Here is a 13,969-nt window from a genome sequence, read left to right as displayed (position 1 = left end):
AAGTGTTTAGTATTATTCTTGATTATTGGAATAAAAAGTATCTAAATTTATCTTTGGTTCTGCTAACATAACCTGTATTATTTGGGACTTATTTGTTACAAAATACCATTAATTAATGTCAATTACTTTGGTATAACACTTTTGGAAAGTACCTGGTATCACATGTAATAGCTAATAAAAATTTAAAAATAAGTTAAACCCATTTTTATAATAAAACAATGTGAACTTACACCCCTTGTTTCTTATTGCTATGTCTAATCCAAACAGAAAAGAAATATATCACATCAATTCATTTCTATGGAAATTCAATCGCACTTTCTAAAATGGTACTTAATGCAGGAGCACAGCTCTATATTGATTTGATGATGTAGGTACTTCATTCAAATAAATGTGTCCTACAATTCAAAAAGTCAATCAGTCAAGCAAATTGGATAAATTATTGCAAGAAATGTGCAGAAATCAATGCATAGAAAGCTCTTATATTTGAAACATTAACCAATCACAGTGTAGCTCATTCAATTATATTTTGGGTCTCTTTTCTAGAGTTTACATCTCAATATTGCACTATTATTCATTTGAAATCACACAAAACTGAGATTGATCTTGCCAACTATTTTTCACATAAATGTGTCTGAAAGAAGAGAGGCATCCTAATGCAATTACTTCAGTTCTCCTATTCCCAGATGTGTATTATTTCACAGAAAGTTGGCAGACTACAGTAATGGACCACACTGAAAACATATACTTTAAGGTTTTCTTACCAGTTAGACACATATATTTTTTCCTGCAATGTATCTTGTAGAAATTCAATACCATATAACCTGCATGAGTTATCAAGGAATTTAAGAGTAAAAATGAAGAAATATGTGGGGTAATAGAATTTTTGAAAGCTTTACTTTTCTTTTATGTGTATGAGTGTTTTACCAGTATTCATGTGTGTGTATGTGCAGGCCTGATGTCTGTGGGGGCCATATGAGCATATCAGTTTCCACGAAACTGTAGTTACAGACAATTGGGAGCCACTGTGTAGATTCTTAGAACTAAACACAGGTTCTCTGAAAGAGCAGAAGTTACTAATAATAACTGAGTCATCTTTTCAACCCCCTGATAATTATTTTAGTACCAAATATTATAGTGTCTTATCTGAACTTCCAACCAAATAATATAATGCCTTATGCAGTTAGTGCTTCATATTATTCTAATCAGCACTCTAGAAACTGTTCCAGCACCAGTAATTCCACTACCACTAATGGCAGTGTTATTCACATTAGCTCTCAGACAGTGCCTATGGTAAGATTAGAAACCCAGAATGGACGAACACTGACAACAGACTAAATGAAAATGATTCCTGTGATTATTTTATTGTACATTCATACAATAACAGATCTATCAATGATTTAATGAGAAATGAGAAATACTGCATTGTTTGTTGTCATTTAAAACGTTTTGACTTTTTAAATAACTTTTGGAAGATTTGATGATTAATCATCTTGTTGGAATTCATACTCAAACCAAAGATTTCAACTTGTTAAGAGCATTAAAAGACACTTAGAAAAGTGTGGGAAATGAAAAAGTAAGTTAAATTGCTTGTCTTTTAGTGTCATGCTATCTTAGCAAAACTACATCTTTAATTTCACTGAAAATTAATTAAGTCTCCTGCATAACACCACTAACATGTTTCATTCTGCTAGTGGTTGTGCTTTTCAGTGGGGAATATGTATCATATGAGAAAATTATGTTTGTGTGTGTGTGTGTGTGTGTGTGTGTGTGTGTGTGTGTGTATGTAATAAATGAAATGCTACATTTGAATTCACAGAAAATGCTTCATTTATCTTTAACTGAATAAACTCACTACCACATAAACAATAGAAGTAAGATGCCACAATGTACAACAAAATTTTGCAGTCTTTAAAATCTCAATTTTGTAAGTATAGGAGATATAATACACCTCAAAACTATTCATCTTGATTATGTCTATATTGTATAATAATAAAATATATACAATTTGAGGTTTGTAGTTGTAAAAAGCATGAAATAAATATAGGTATTTCTCACTTTTATATGATAATATTCATTTACACCTATCATATACTCATTGTAAATATAAGCTCATTTAAAGTACCTAAACTAAAACTTTATTTATAACGAATCTGCCTACAACACATTTTCTGGGAATATTTACCTTAGTAAATACAAAGACAATATTATTTGGCACAAAGATTATGTTAAAAGTCTTGATTTTTAGTCACTAGTTAGGTGTGTGTGTGTGTGTGTGTGTGTGTGTGTGTGTGTGTATGTGTGTGTGTGTATGTGTGTGTGTGTATTTGTGTGTACAATCACTCACTCACACACATAGGGATAGTCAGGTTGTTATTGCAGGTGACTTCCCTCTCCTTCACTTCCCTATCAGGTCCATTGCAGTGGCCTCTCCCTGGTTTTAGAAAATTAGCAAAAATCTGTATCATCATAGACATCCATGTGAAGAAGATCACTGACCATGTGCAGGCACAGACCAGTGCCTCATCAGGCACTGGCCTGGAAACATTGGAAGTATATCAAAGAGAGCTTTCACAATTTGTGTGACTCAGTTCCATCACTCCAGCAAGAGAAGTCATCAAAAGCCAACGGTCAAGGGCTGCACCATCTTTAATTTTCACTGGAGTTCAGAATCCATCTCAGAGTCAGAGCCAGAAGAGCCCCAGAATGGGGAGAAACTGAATGGAGGCCAGCTAAGCTGTTGGTGGTAGGCCAGAAGTAAAATAAAAATGTCTGTTATCATTGTTATGTCATCCTCCTCTCAGTTCATCATTAGACCCCTCAAAACCATTGAAAATCATTTCCTTTCCTCATTTTTTAGTTTGTATCCTTACATAGAAGATCTTAGACATTAGCTATTTTTCTTTTCCTCCTGTCCACTATTTTTAAATGTATTCTCTTTAGGTGTTCCTGCTCCCATAAGAAAATTTAAAACAAACACCCTCACTTAGAAGCTCTTTCAATGCTATCATAGAGCATAGAGGAGAGACCACTGGTCAGGCCTCTGAGTACTTGGTATCCTGCCCACTCCACCAGGTCTTCCAGCCTACAGAACATATACCTGGAGAATTTCTGCCCAGCTGGGGTCCCCTAGCCCACAAAACACATTTCTGTTCTGTGGATTTTGTGAATCTATGAGCTACTCTGTTTTGACAAAATGACCAAGTTGGAATAATCAGAATTACTCCACTGGCTTTTGGAAGGATTGAATTTTTGGAAAAGCTATTGCTTCTGGTGGAAGACCAAATTCTTGCAGAAGTTTGTGGTGTAAAAGGAAAGTGGGAACAGATTTGCAAAGTCCTTGTCAGGTTTTATCTCTGAGCTGTTGAAGCCAGCAAAGCCAGGCTTCCAGAAAGCCATTTAACATTGGGGGCATGTACAGGAGATGGCAGCAGTGAAATAACCACCCACGGGTGGTAGGGTGGTTAATTGTGGGCAGGACAGGAAGGGAGTCATTGAGTCGAGTAGAGGTTTTGTATTAAGGGGCAGTGATGAGGTTTTGATATTTATTTACTGCTATTGAAATATGAATCTGAGTAAATTGCTCATATGTCTGATGATAAAGATATTGTAATGTGGAAGATTTATAAAGTAATGATTCCTTTCTTTCTGTGTATATTTCCAACAGAGCTAACTGATTTTGTATGTAAATTTCAAGAATGACTTACCTGGTCCTAAACCTATAACCTGGTGCACTCTTTCCACTCTACTTCCTTCTTCCTGTCCTGGATCTCTTCACTACTGCGTGATCAAACTCTGGCTCTATTTTTGGTCAACAGATCCCAAGGAAGGATTTCCTGTCTTCAGGCTTCATTTCTTTGTCTTTTTCCTACTAGGTTCCCAGCATTTTATGATTTCTAGTATACATTTACAGATTCAGTCAATGTTTGATTCCATTCTGTGGAAATAAGAGTATGTTCTACATACTGACCAAGAAATGTCTTACAAGTTGCTTCTCCTTTTACTGTAACAACATAAATAAATAAAAAACTTAATCTTTTAAAAATTGGTGATTATCTCTTATAATTTATTGGATACTTAGATACAAAATAACTAATAACTCAGATTATTAGAGAGTAGCTTTAGATTACCTATGATTCTTATGGCTGACTGTAAACTATAGCTCTCTGCTAATAATGTCTGGAATTCTAAAAGAGAGTCAGATTCCAATTCACTTGCACTGGAAAAGATAACAATTATAAAGTGAATGAATTATTTATTTTCATACCACTCAATTGTATAAACACAGTAAATTTGAGAATCTGAAATACGTAGGATAGTATTTTATCTTATTCTGTGCATCAAATTGCCTAAGATTTTACACTGCTTAAACTACTATAATAGTTAAAATTAAAGGGCATCTGAACTACATAGATTAGAGTAGAAAATTCAACCTTTCTGTATTTATCTCTTTCTCTCTCTTTTTCCCTCTCCCATCATCTTTCTTCCCTACCATATTCCCCTATTTCTTCTGACCCTTTCTCACAAAACATACACAATAACACTTTCTGATATTTGGAAAAGATCTCAAATGTATCCAGACAGGGTTGGATATTTGAATATAATTCTTTTTTTTAATTAAGAAAAATTTTTATCCATTTTACATACTGAAGATCCTCCTCTTCCCTCCTCCTACCCCTCCAGTCTCTCCCTTCCAACACACCCCCCCCATTCCTTCCTACAAGAAAGTAAGGCCTCCCATGGGGAAGTATATTTATTAGAGGCAAGTCCAAGCCCCTCCTCTCACCAAAGGCTGTGCAAGGTGTCCCGTCATGAAAGTGGACTCCAAAAGTCCTGCTCATTCACCAGGGATGGATTCTGATCCTATTGTCACAGGGCCCCTTAAGCAGATAAAGCTACACAACTGCCTCACTATGCAGAGGGCATAGTCCTGTCCCATTCAGGTTCCACAGCTATTCATCTAAATTTCATGAGTTCCCAGTAGTTTGGTTTGGTTATCTCTGTAGGTTTTCCCATCATGATCTTGATGCACCTTGCTCATAGAATCCCTCTTCTCTCTCTTTAACTGGACTCCTGAAGCTTGGCATGGTGTTTGACTATGGAGCTCTGCATCTGCTTCCATCAGTTACTGGAGAAAGGCTCTATGATGACAGTTAGGGTATTCACCAATGATTACTGGGGTAAGCCAGTTCAGGCATCCTCTCCACTATTGCTGGTAGTCTAAGCTGGGGTCATCCTTGTAAATTCCTGGGAACTTCTCTAGCACCTGATTTCTCCCTATCCCCATGATGCCTCCCTCTACCATAGTATCTCTTTCCTTGCTCTCACACTCCATCCCTGTTCCAGCTTCACCATCATGTTCCCTTATTTTTTCATTCCCCATCTTCTATCCTCCATTGCCTACTCCTCCTCCCCAGTTTACTCATGAAGATCTCATCTATTTCCCCTTCCCAGGGTGATCCATTTGTCCCTCTTTGAGTCTTCCTTCTCTAGAGCTGTAGGTTGTAGTCTGGTTATCCTTTACTAATTCTTTTTAAATATACACACACACACACACAAAAAAAAAACAAACTATAACACAGTGTTGAAAAATGGATAAAGCGTACTTAAAAGAGTTTCTGCAGATTAGTTACCTTTTGGCTTTTCCTTATGAGTTTTCAGTTCTGAAAGAAACTGCCTAGTTAGAGGAAAACAAAGGAACAGCACACTCTATGTATTTTAAAATAAATTTTGAAAATGGTAGATCCTGTTATTTTTTTCTTTCCTTCTTTTTCTCTTAGAGGTACATAAAGTTTAAGTAATACATAATGTAAGTCCTAATAGATGATAAATTAAAACTGAAGATACCATTTTGATAAAGACAGTAATATTTTAATGAATGTTATAGTTTTATATAAAAATCAGTTATATTTTAATGTAATATAATTTTAAATAATTAATGGAATTATACCAATCAGGGAAGTATAATAACAAAATAATGCCAATGTGATAAGTGTTTGGCTATTTTATAATAGGTTATTTAAAAATTTGTCTTCTTAATAAGCTATTCCAGAAAAAGATAAATACTTTTCAATTACAAATAAAATGTGTAAATAATAGAAGAGTAACAATAAAATAATCCAAAAATAATGCCTAAAAAATGCAATGGTGACTTTATTAGGTAGTCCCATCTCCAAACATATTACTGCTTATATTTCATGTTAAAAACAAAAATGTAAACAACTAAGAATTACTGATGAGTAAATTCAATTACCTAAATATATTTAAAAACAATACCAGTAATTAGATCATTAATATTAAAACACATTAAAAGACGCAAAACAATCTATTTTATAAGCTAGCATAATTTTAAGGAATAGAACTAAATATGCTGTATGATTCTGTGTAAATAATAATTTTAGATAATATATTTATTTCTATTATTTAAACATAAAGTGTAGTTGCTAAATATACTAATATACTTTACAAGCAGAAGTAGTTGATTGTCATAATGTTGAATACATGAGAAGCTCCAATTCTAGACTTTCTGTTTTATACAACTTTTAGATATTAGTTTACAATTTACTTGATGGAGTCAGGCTAATCTTTATAGGGAAAGCTGTGATTTTCTAGAATGGATAATAGCATTACACATGTATATCTTTTGAAGCAAAATCTAGCTCAAAATTTAACAAATATCAAGACTCACACTAACTTAAAAAAACTACATTTCAACAAGTTCTAACACGTAATGTGAATAGGACATGATGGAAGAAATTACAAAGACCAGTTAAATTGTCCAATACTGTTTGGCTGCCCTCACTAAGGATTTACAAGATCTTGTGTTTGGGTATGAAAATTGAAATAAATTATAAAATGACTTAATTTTAGCAAAGAAAATACAAATTCTGCTTTACTTCTTAATTCAAAATTTTACAACTTTTGATACTCCAAATATTAGGATGGAAGAGTGTGTGGTATTGCAAGTTAATTATTACTGTTGAATAGTACTAAAAACTGATATGGTCTAGCACTGTGGGAAAATGAAAGCAAAGAAGTGATAGTGTATCACAGTATTATGGAAACCCATTATAAATAGGAAACTATAGAAAAATTGGATATGTCAACACTACTTCTCTTCAGTTGATTTTAACCAACTGACCTTTAGGCTGATATCAGATACAGTCTTGCAAGAAAACAATATTAAAATCTTAGTCACTACTTTAAGGTTTAAAACATTTATTGGTGGTTTACAGGTCAAATAAAAACCAGCAGTATGCAAATCTTAACCTTACAGACTCATAATAAGAAAGGGAAAGAAATAAGCTTTAGTAAATAACTTCTTGAAGCAAGAACACTAAAAGTAGCTTGACCCATATTTAATTTTCTAGGCTATCTTGGCAAATATATTCCATATTAGAATGTAACTATAGTTACTTTAAAATGGCAAATAACATGTTGTGAACAAGTTTGACTGGTGATAGGAAAGGATGATTGAAGAGACTGTATTAGCTTGATAAAATGTGTAATTTTGATGCCAAGTTTAATGAAAAATTTTCAAAAAATATATTATAACATTTTATTATTGAAATAATTTTATCACTAGGTGTAGTGTATATACCAATAATCCCAGAAATTTCAGGCTAGAAGGCAGAAAATCATATATTTTCAGGCAATGTGGACTATAGAACAATTTCTGAGCTAGGGTGGTTTACATAGCAAGATCTTGCCACATGCACACAAAAAAGAACAAAACAAAAACATTTTATTTATCTAAAAATATCAAGTCAAAAAATTTAAATTAGCATATGTTCTAGGTATATCACCTCTGGGTATACACTCAAAGTAATCAAGGGCACCTTATGATCATTGAGATTCTAACATAAGCATGTTTATTGTGACACTGTCACATATCTTAGTCATGCAGTTATTCAAGATGCCCAACAATGATTAAAGGATAAATAAAATGTGGTGTATAATAAGATGAGTATGATTTAGCCATAACAAAAATGAAATTTTGTTCTTTGAAAGAAACAGCCTTGATTTGGATTTTTTATGTTTAGACACTTAGAAAGACAACCATCATGTTTATATTCTTATATGTGGAATTTAGAAAATAAAATAAAACATATGAAGAAAAATGGAGCAATTAGAAAACAAGGAGAGCAATCAGAGAAAGGATGGGGTATACATGTTTAACAGGAAGATATAATCAAAGTGTTTTATGGAGATCTGCAATGATTTTGTAATAAAATCTACTACTTTGTGCAATTTATGGACTCTTAGACAATTCAGTCATGAAACAAAATTTAAAGTTTTCATTTATTCTTTGAATATATATATATATATATATATATATATATCACATCATATTCAGCCATCACACCCTGAAAACATCCCTATCATATTTCCTTCACAACTTCATGTTAATTATTTGCATATGCATTGAAAACCTACCAGTGGCCATACTCCTAAAGAAAGAACATCTTGGCTCCAACATCCATCAAATGCCAATAGCTCCTCAGCTATGGTTGTGCTCTTGAGAATTCCTACCCCTTCAAGTGGGAATTTTTAATTGGCTTGACCTTGTGCAAGTAATCAAAGATGTAGTGTGTTTATTACACCATATCACGTCCAGAGGACATCAATTCACAGAATTCTTCCTGAAGTTATCAAATTCATTTCTATAAAGGATACAAAGAAATGATTGCTGTGGATATTGCTCTGTATGCTGTGAATGTGTTGCTCTGATTGTTTAATAAAATGCTGATGTGCCACTAGCCAAGCAGGAAGTATAGGTGGGACAAGCAGAGAGGAGAATTATGGGAAGAGGAAGGCAGAGACAGGAGTTGCCAGTAAGACACAGAGGAAGCAAGATGAGAAGACAGAACTGAGAAAAGGTACCAAGCCACGTGGCTAAACATAAATAAGAATTATGGGTTAGTTTAAATGTAAGAGCTAGTCAGTGGTAGGCCTGAGCTAATGGCCCAGCAGTTTTAATTAATATGAGCCTCTGTGTGTTTACTTGGGTCCAAGTGGCTGCATGACTTGTGGGTGAGAGAGATTTGTCCTGACCATTGGCCAGGTGGGAAAACTTCAGCTACAAATGGTAAATTTACAAGTGCTAGCTATGACAATTTCTATAGAGAGCTTAAGAAGATTCAAGCTGATAACTATGCTTTTTGCACATCAAAGTAGATGATTACATGTCTATTGGCATTCTCCTATAATAATTATGTCTTACAGATTTTCTGGACACCATCCATGTAAGTAAGGCTCTAACATGTAAAATCTCATTGTAAAGACTTTATTTTGCAAAACAGCACATACTTAAAATACTGGTAATCTAAGAAATGTTCTTTATGTTCTGCCACTCAGAGATATCTGAATCCATGCTATGAGGGATCTATACTAGTGCTTGCACTATTGGCAGATATTGGTATCATGTAAATGATATTGGTTTTATAGGTAAGCAGAGTCAAGTTATACAGAGACACAAACGATTTCACTATGGTTTCAAAACCTGGCCTATGAGTCCAGGCAATGCATGGAAAAATCAGGATTTCTGAAGGCTGTCCCTGAGTAGGTAATGTGTTACACTTCAAAGGTGAGCCAGAAAATGAAAGACTCCAGAAAGTCAGGGAAGACAGGGATATAAAATGATGGCTGAGGTAGTGATAAGAACCAGGTCAAGGGAGTTCATGTGGGCTTCAATCAGTACAACCACAAGAAGTGGCTAAACTGAACCTTAGGTGTTCACATCATGCTAGCACATTCCCCACAAAGTAGACATGGGTATATGAGATTTAATGTTGACATGCTGGATTTCAGTATGGTTTTGATCTAAATTCTCATATCTATGAACCCATTTTTTTAGAATGAGAATGTTTACTCTCAACAACTGTACTTTGAGACTATGTATTTGTTTAAATGTTTTCTCAGAGTTAAGCATTTGTGTTGTGTCTCAGAGGAAACACTGGACTGGGGATTTTAAACATTTTTTGAACTCTTAAGACTTTGGGTATTCTTGAAGATGGAATGAATGAATTTTGAATTGTAAGATGGGAATAACTTTAGTAGAATTATACTGGTTAGATAAAAATATTTACCTAACAAAGAATCATGTACTGAAAGATTGGTTCCCCCACTGGTAGGTCTATTTCTTTCTTTCTTTTTTCTTTGCATTTCTAGACCTATTACAATATGGAGATTAATTTAAGGAACTAGGTCACTGAAAACATGCTCTTTGGGTCAGTATCATATCTCCAAAACTCCTCTATGTTTCTGTTTCCTGTACTATCCACAGTGACGTGTATACCACTACAATATGTACTCACTGTTACTGTGTTTGTTTTGTCTTTTCACAGACTTGGTATCAACAGACCAAGATATGGACAAGACCATCTGAAATAATGAGTAAGAATACAACATTATTGCTTTTTAATTGTTATGCTGGTGTTTTGTTATTGTTTGTCTGACTATCTCAATATGGTTACATCACTCGCTTATATACCAGGCTATGTTATAATAGGGGTGAAGGAGTAGGCTGTATAAGAAAGCAAGATAACTATAGCCAGAAGATGATCTATTAAGGAATATAACTCTATTACTTCTATTTCAAGTTGCTGACATGAGTAACTTCCCTGAATTTTCCTAATGGTAAACTATGACCTGGAAGCATAAGTGCAAATAAACCTTTTCCTCTTCAAGTTGCTTTTGGTCATCATTTTTAACACAGCAACAGAAAAGCAAATCAGAACACAATTCACTTTCAAGAGTGGAGTAAAACTGTGATGAACCTGGACTTGTGGTCTTTTATGCCTATGTACTAGTTTTGTTGGGTGACAGTGGAGGATTTGGGGACTTTGGGCTAGAAAAGCCATTGAGTACTCAGAGATTAATGAAATAATATTGGGAGACTTTGAACAAAAGAATCTTGAGAGAAAATTAGACAATGGAGGGCTGGCATGTGACATGTCAGGGTGAAACAGAATTTATTGGGACTGTTTCTGTGATATATATGCATTAAGTTTATGTGGTTGCTTGTTATCTGGAAATGAAGAATGAGCTGTGATTAACAAAAGACCAGTAACACTGAAGTAGAAACTTCATTGATTTACTGGGCTAGAGAATAATGATAAGCGGAGGCTGAAGAATCAGGTGTTATAAATAATAAATCAGCATAATTTTGGTGAAATCTTTAGTGGAATATTTCCTCAGGGTCAGCACACAGAAGCTATAATACAGGAGAGCCAAAGGACACATCAAGCAGGTAGTAGAACTTAGACCAGAGTTAAACAGTGTCTTTTTGACATGGCAGGAGATCATAAACTCACAGCAGCTGTGCTTTCCTGTACAACGCCTATAAAAGTCAAGGCACTTTATAAATAAATGTTAGGTATATTTTGCAACTATTTTTCTTTAGGAAAGAATGATATAACTCATTAAATATACCACAAAAACAAAAACCTTTTAATTTTAATTTAAAAAGAAAAAAACAACTATCAAGTATGTCTCGAATGTTTACAGTGACAGCCTCTACATATACCATGAGGATGTTTTCATATTTATAAAACAATGTTTCGGCCATTATAAAGGAGATATTTCAATTCTTAAGCTAATTTAAATATCATTTTATTTGTCTAATTTACATAAATGTTTAATGAGATTTGTTTACATCTGTTTAGCATATCCTGCTTTTAACAAGGAAGATGGTTCTTAATTACATGAAACAAGAATTTCAAAGTTTGTCTTTCTTCTGTTAACTGAAAGGAAGTACTGAAAGAGTGAATTCAAATACTTAGACAAAAAGATTTTTCAATTTTTCTAACCCCAGTTTTCTCCACAATAATATCAGTATAATGCATTCTACTTTGATTCAAGAAGTATTTTGAAAAGTACTTCTGTACTAAATTCTTGTAACATCTGAATGATGTTGTCATGGAAACCCAATTCTAATTGATATATTTCAATAGTGCTGATTGGTGAGAAAAATAATTTCACACACTATTATTTGCATCTTAAAATATATGAATACTAACAAAAGCATTTATTAAAAGTCAAAGCATAGAGCAAGAGATGGTGTTTTGCAGCTGTTCAGAAAATTCATTTCTTTTTTAATGTAAATTTTAAAACAAAACTTTTATGTGAAAATTTTATACAATTAAGAAGGGTCATATAATATATAGAGAGTCATAACTCTACATAGATAATTTATTGCAATGATAAGAATATGTTGCTAATCCATATGCTGGACTAATTGTTCATATTCTAATATAAATGAATGAACAAATGATTTTATTTAGTATTTTCTTTTCCAATATTTTCCATTATCTTGCTATTTTTACATTATCGATGTGCTTTAATATTTGAAAGAAATTACTTACTATTACTTTAAAAGAAGAAACTATCCCAACCCTAACTATCTCATCATTCTACCTATGGCCAGCCCTCCCCCAAAACTTCATCAGACACTATAAGCACAAGCAGAACCCACAGCAGTTAGAAGAGCAGACCCACTCTGCTGGTAAACTCCACAGAGCTCATTACCCTTTCCATGGCCATTCCTCCTCCACAACTACAGCTGACTCAATAGGCAAAGGCACAACCTACACCACTTGGAAGAATAGGCTACACCACCACCACTGACATCCATTGAATTCTGTTTCTCCAAGACCCACTCCACTGCTCAACACCCCCACCTCATCATCCTCCCTGTGGCCAGCCCTCCTCTGAAACTCCAATGGACTCCACAGGCACAGGTGCATCCCATCAGACTTGGAAGAAAAGACTCCATAAGCACAGGTACAGCAGTGTGGGATCTAAGCACCCAAACCCTCAAAAACCACAGCTGAGACAACCCTACTGTACATGAAGACCTGACAGTCAACAGAAACTTTGGCCTTTCAGTAAACAGATAATAAAGGGAAGAAAACAGCCATCCACCTAAGACAACACAAGAATCCACACCCCTGCCTATAATCATCTCAAACCTAGACACAAAAACACTAGTGTAAGAATACATTAAAAAACAGAAAGGGTAATATGGTACAACCAGAACATAGTGATCCTACAATGGCAAAACCAGAACATTCAAACAGAGCTGAAACACAAGGAAATGAGCTTATCAATAATTTTATGAAGATGATAGAGACCCTTAAAGAGGAAATGAAAAATTACCTTAAAGAAATTTAGGAAAAGATAAATATAAAACTGTAAATAATCAATAAATTCCTTCAAGAAAGCCAAGAAAATATAAAAAAAAAAAAACCAGGAGAAAAAAACAGTCCAATACTTGAAAATTAAAATAGAAGCAATGAAGAAAACACAAATCTAGGAAATTCTGGAAATGGAAAATCTGGGTAAGCAAACAGGAACTACAGATGCAAGCTTCACTAACAGAATAGAAGAGATGGATGAGTGAATCTCAGTCTTTGAAGATACAACATAGGAAATAGATTCATTGGTCAACAAAAATGTAAATTCTAAAAATTCCTAATACAAATCATCCAGGAAATCTGGGACACCATGCAAAGACTAAACCTAAGAATAACAGGGATAGAAGAAGGTTAAGAATCCCAGCTCAAAGGTACAAAAAATATTCAACAAAATCATAGAAGAAAACTTTCCCAACCTAAAGAAGGACATGTCCATAAAGGTACAAGAAGCTTACAGAACACAAAATACAATGTACCAAAAAAGGGTACCCTCACCACATAATCAAAACACTGAACATACAGAATAATTAAAGAATATTAAGAGCTGCAAGGAAAAAGGTGAAGTAATACATAAAGTAATACGTTTAAAAAAACAACAGAATTACACCTGAATTCTCAATTGACACTCTCAAAGCCAGAAGAGGGTCCTGGACAGACATTTTGCAGACACTAAGAGACCACAGATGGCAGGAAAGACTACTGTACTCAGGGAAACTTTCTTTTTTAAATTAAGGAACATTTTATTCATTTTACATTTTTTTATTTTATTTTTTTTT

Source organism: Peromyscus eremicus, chromosome X (assembly GCF_949786415.1).
Source record: "Peromyscus eremicus chromosome X, PerEre_H2_v1, whole genome shotgun sequence".
Lineage (NCBI taxonomy): Eukaryota > Metazoa > Chordata > Mammalia > Rodentia > Cricetidae > Peromyscus > Peromyscus eremicus.
This window is presented reverse-complemented; position numbering follows the sequence as displayed.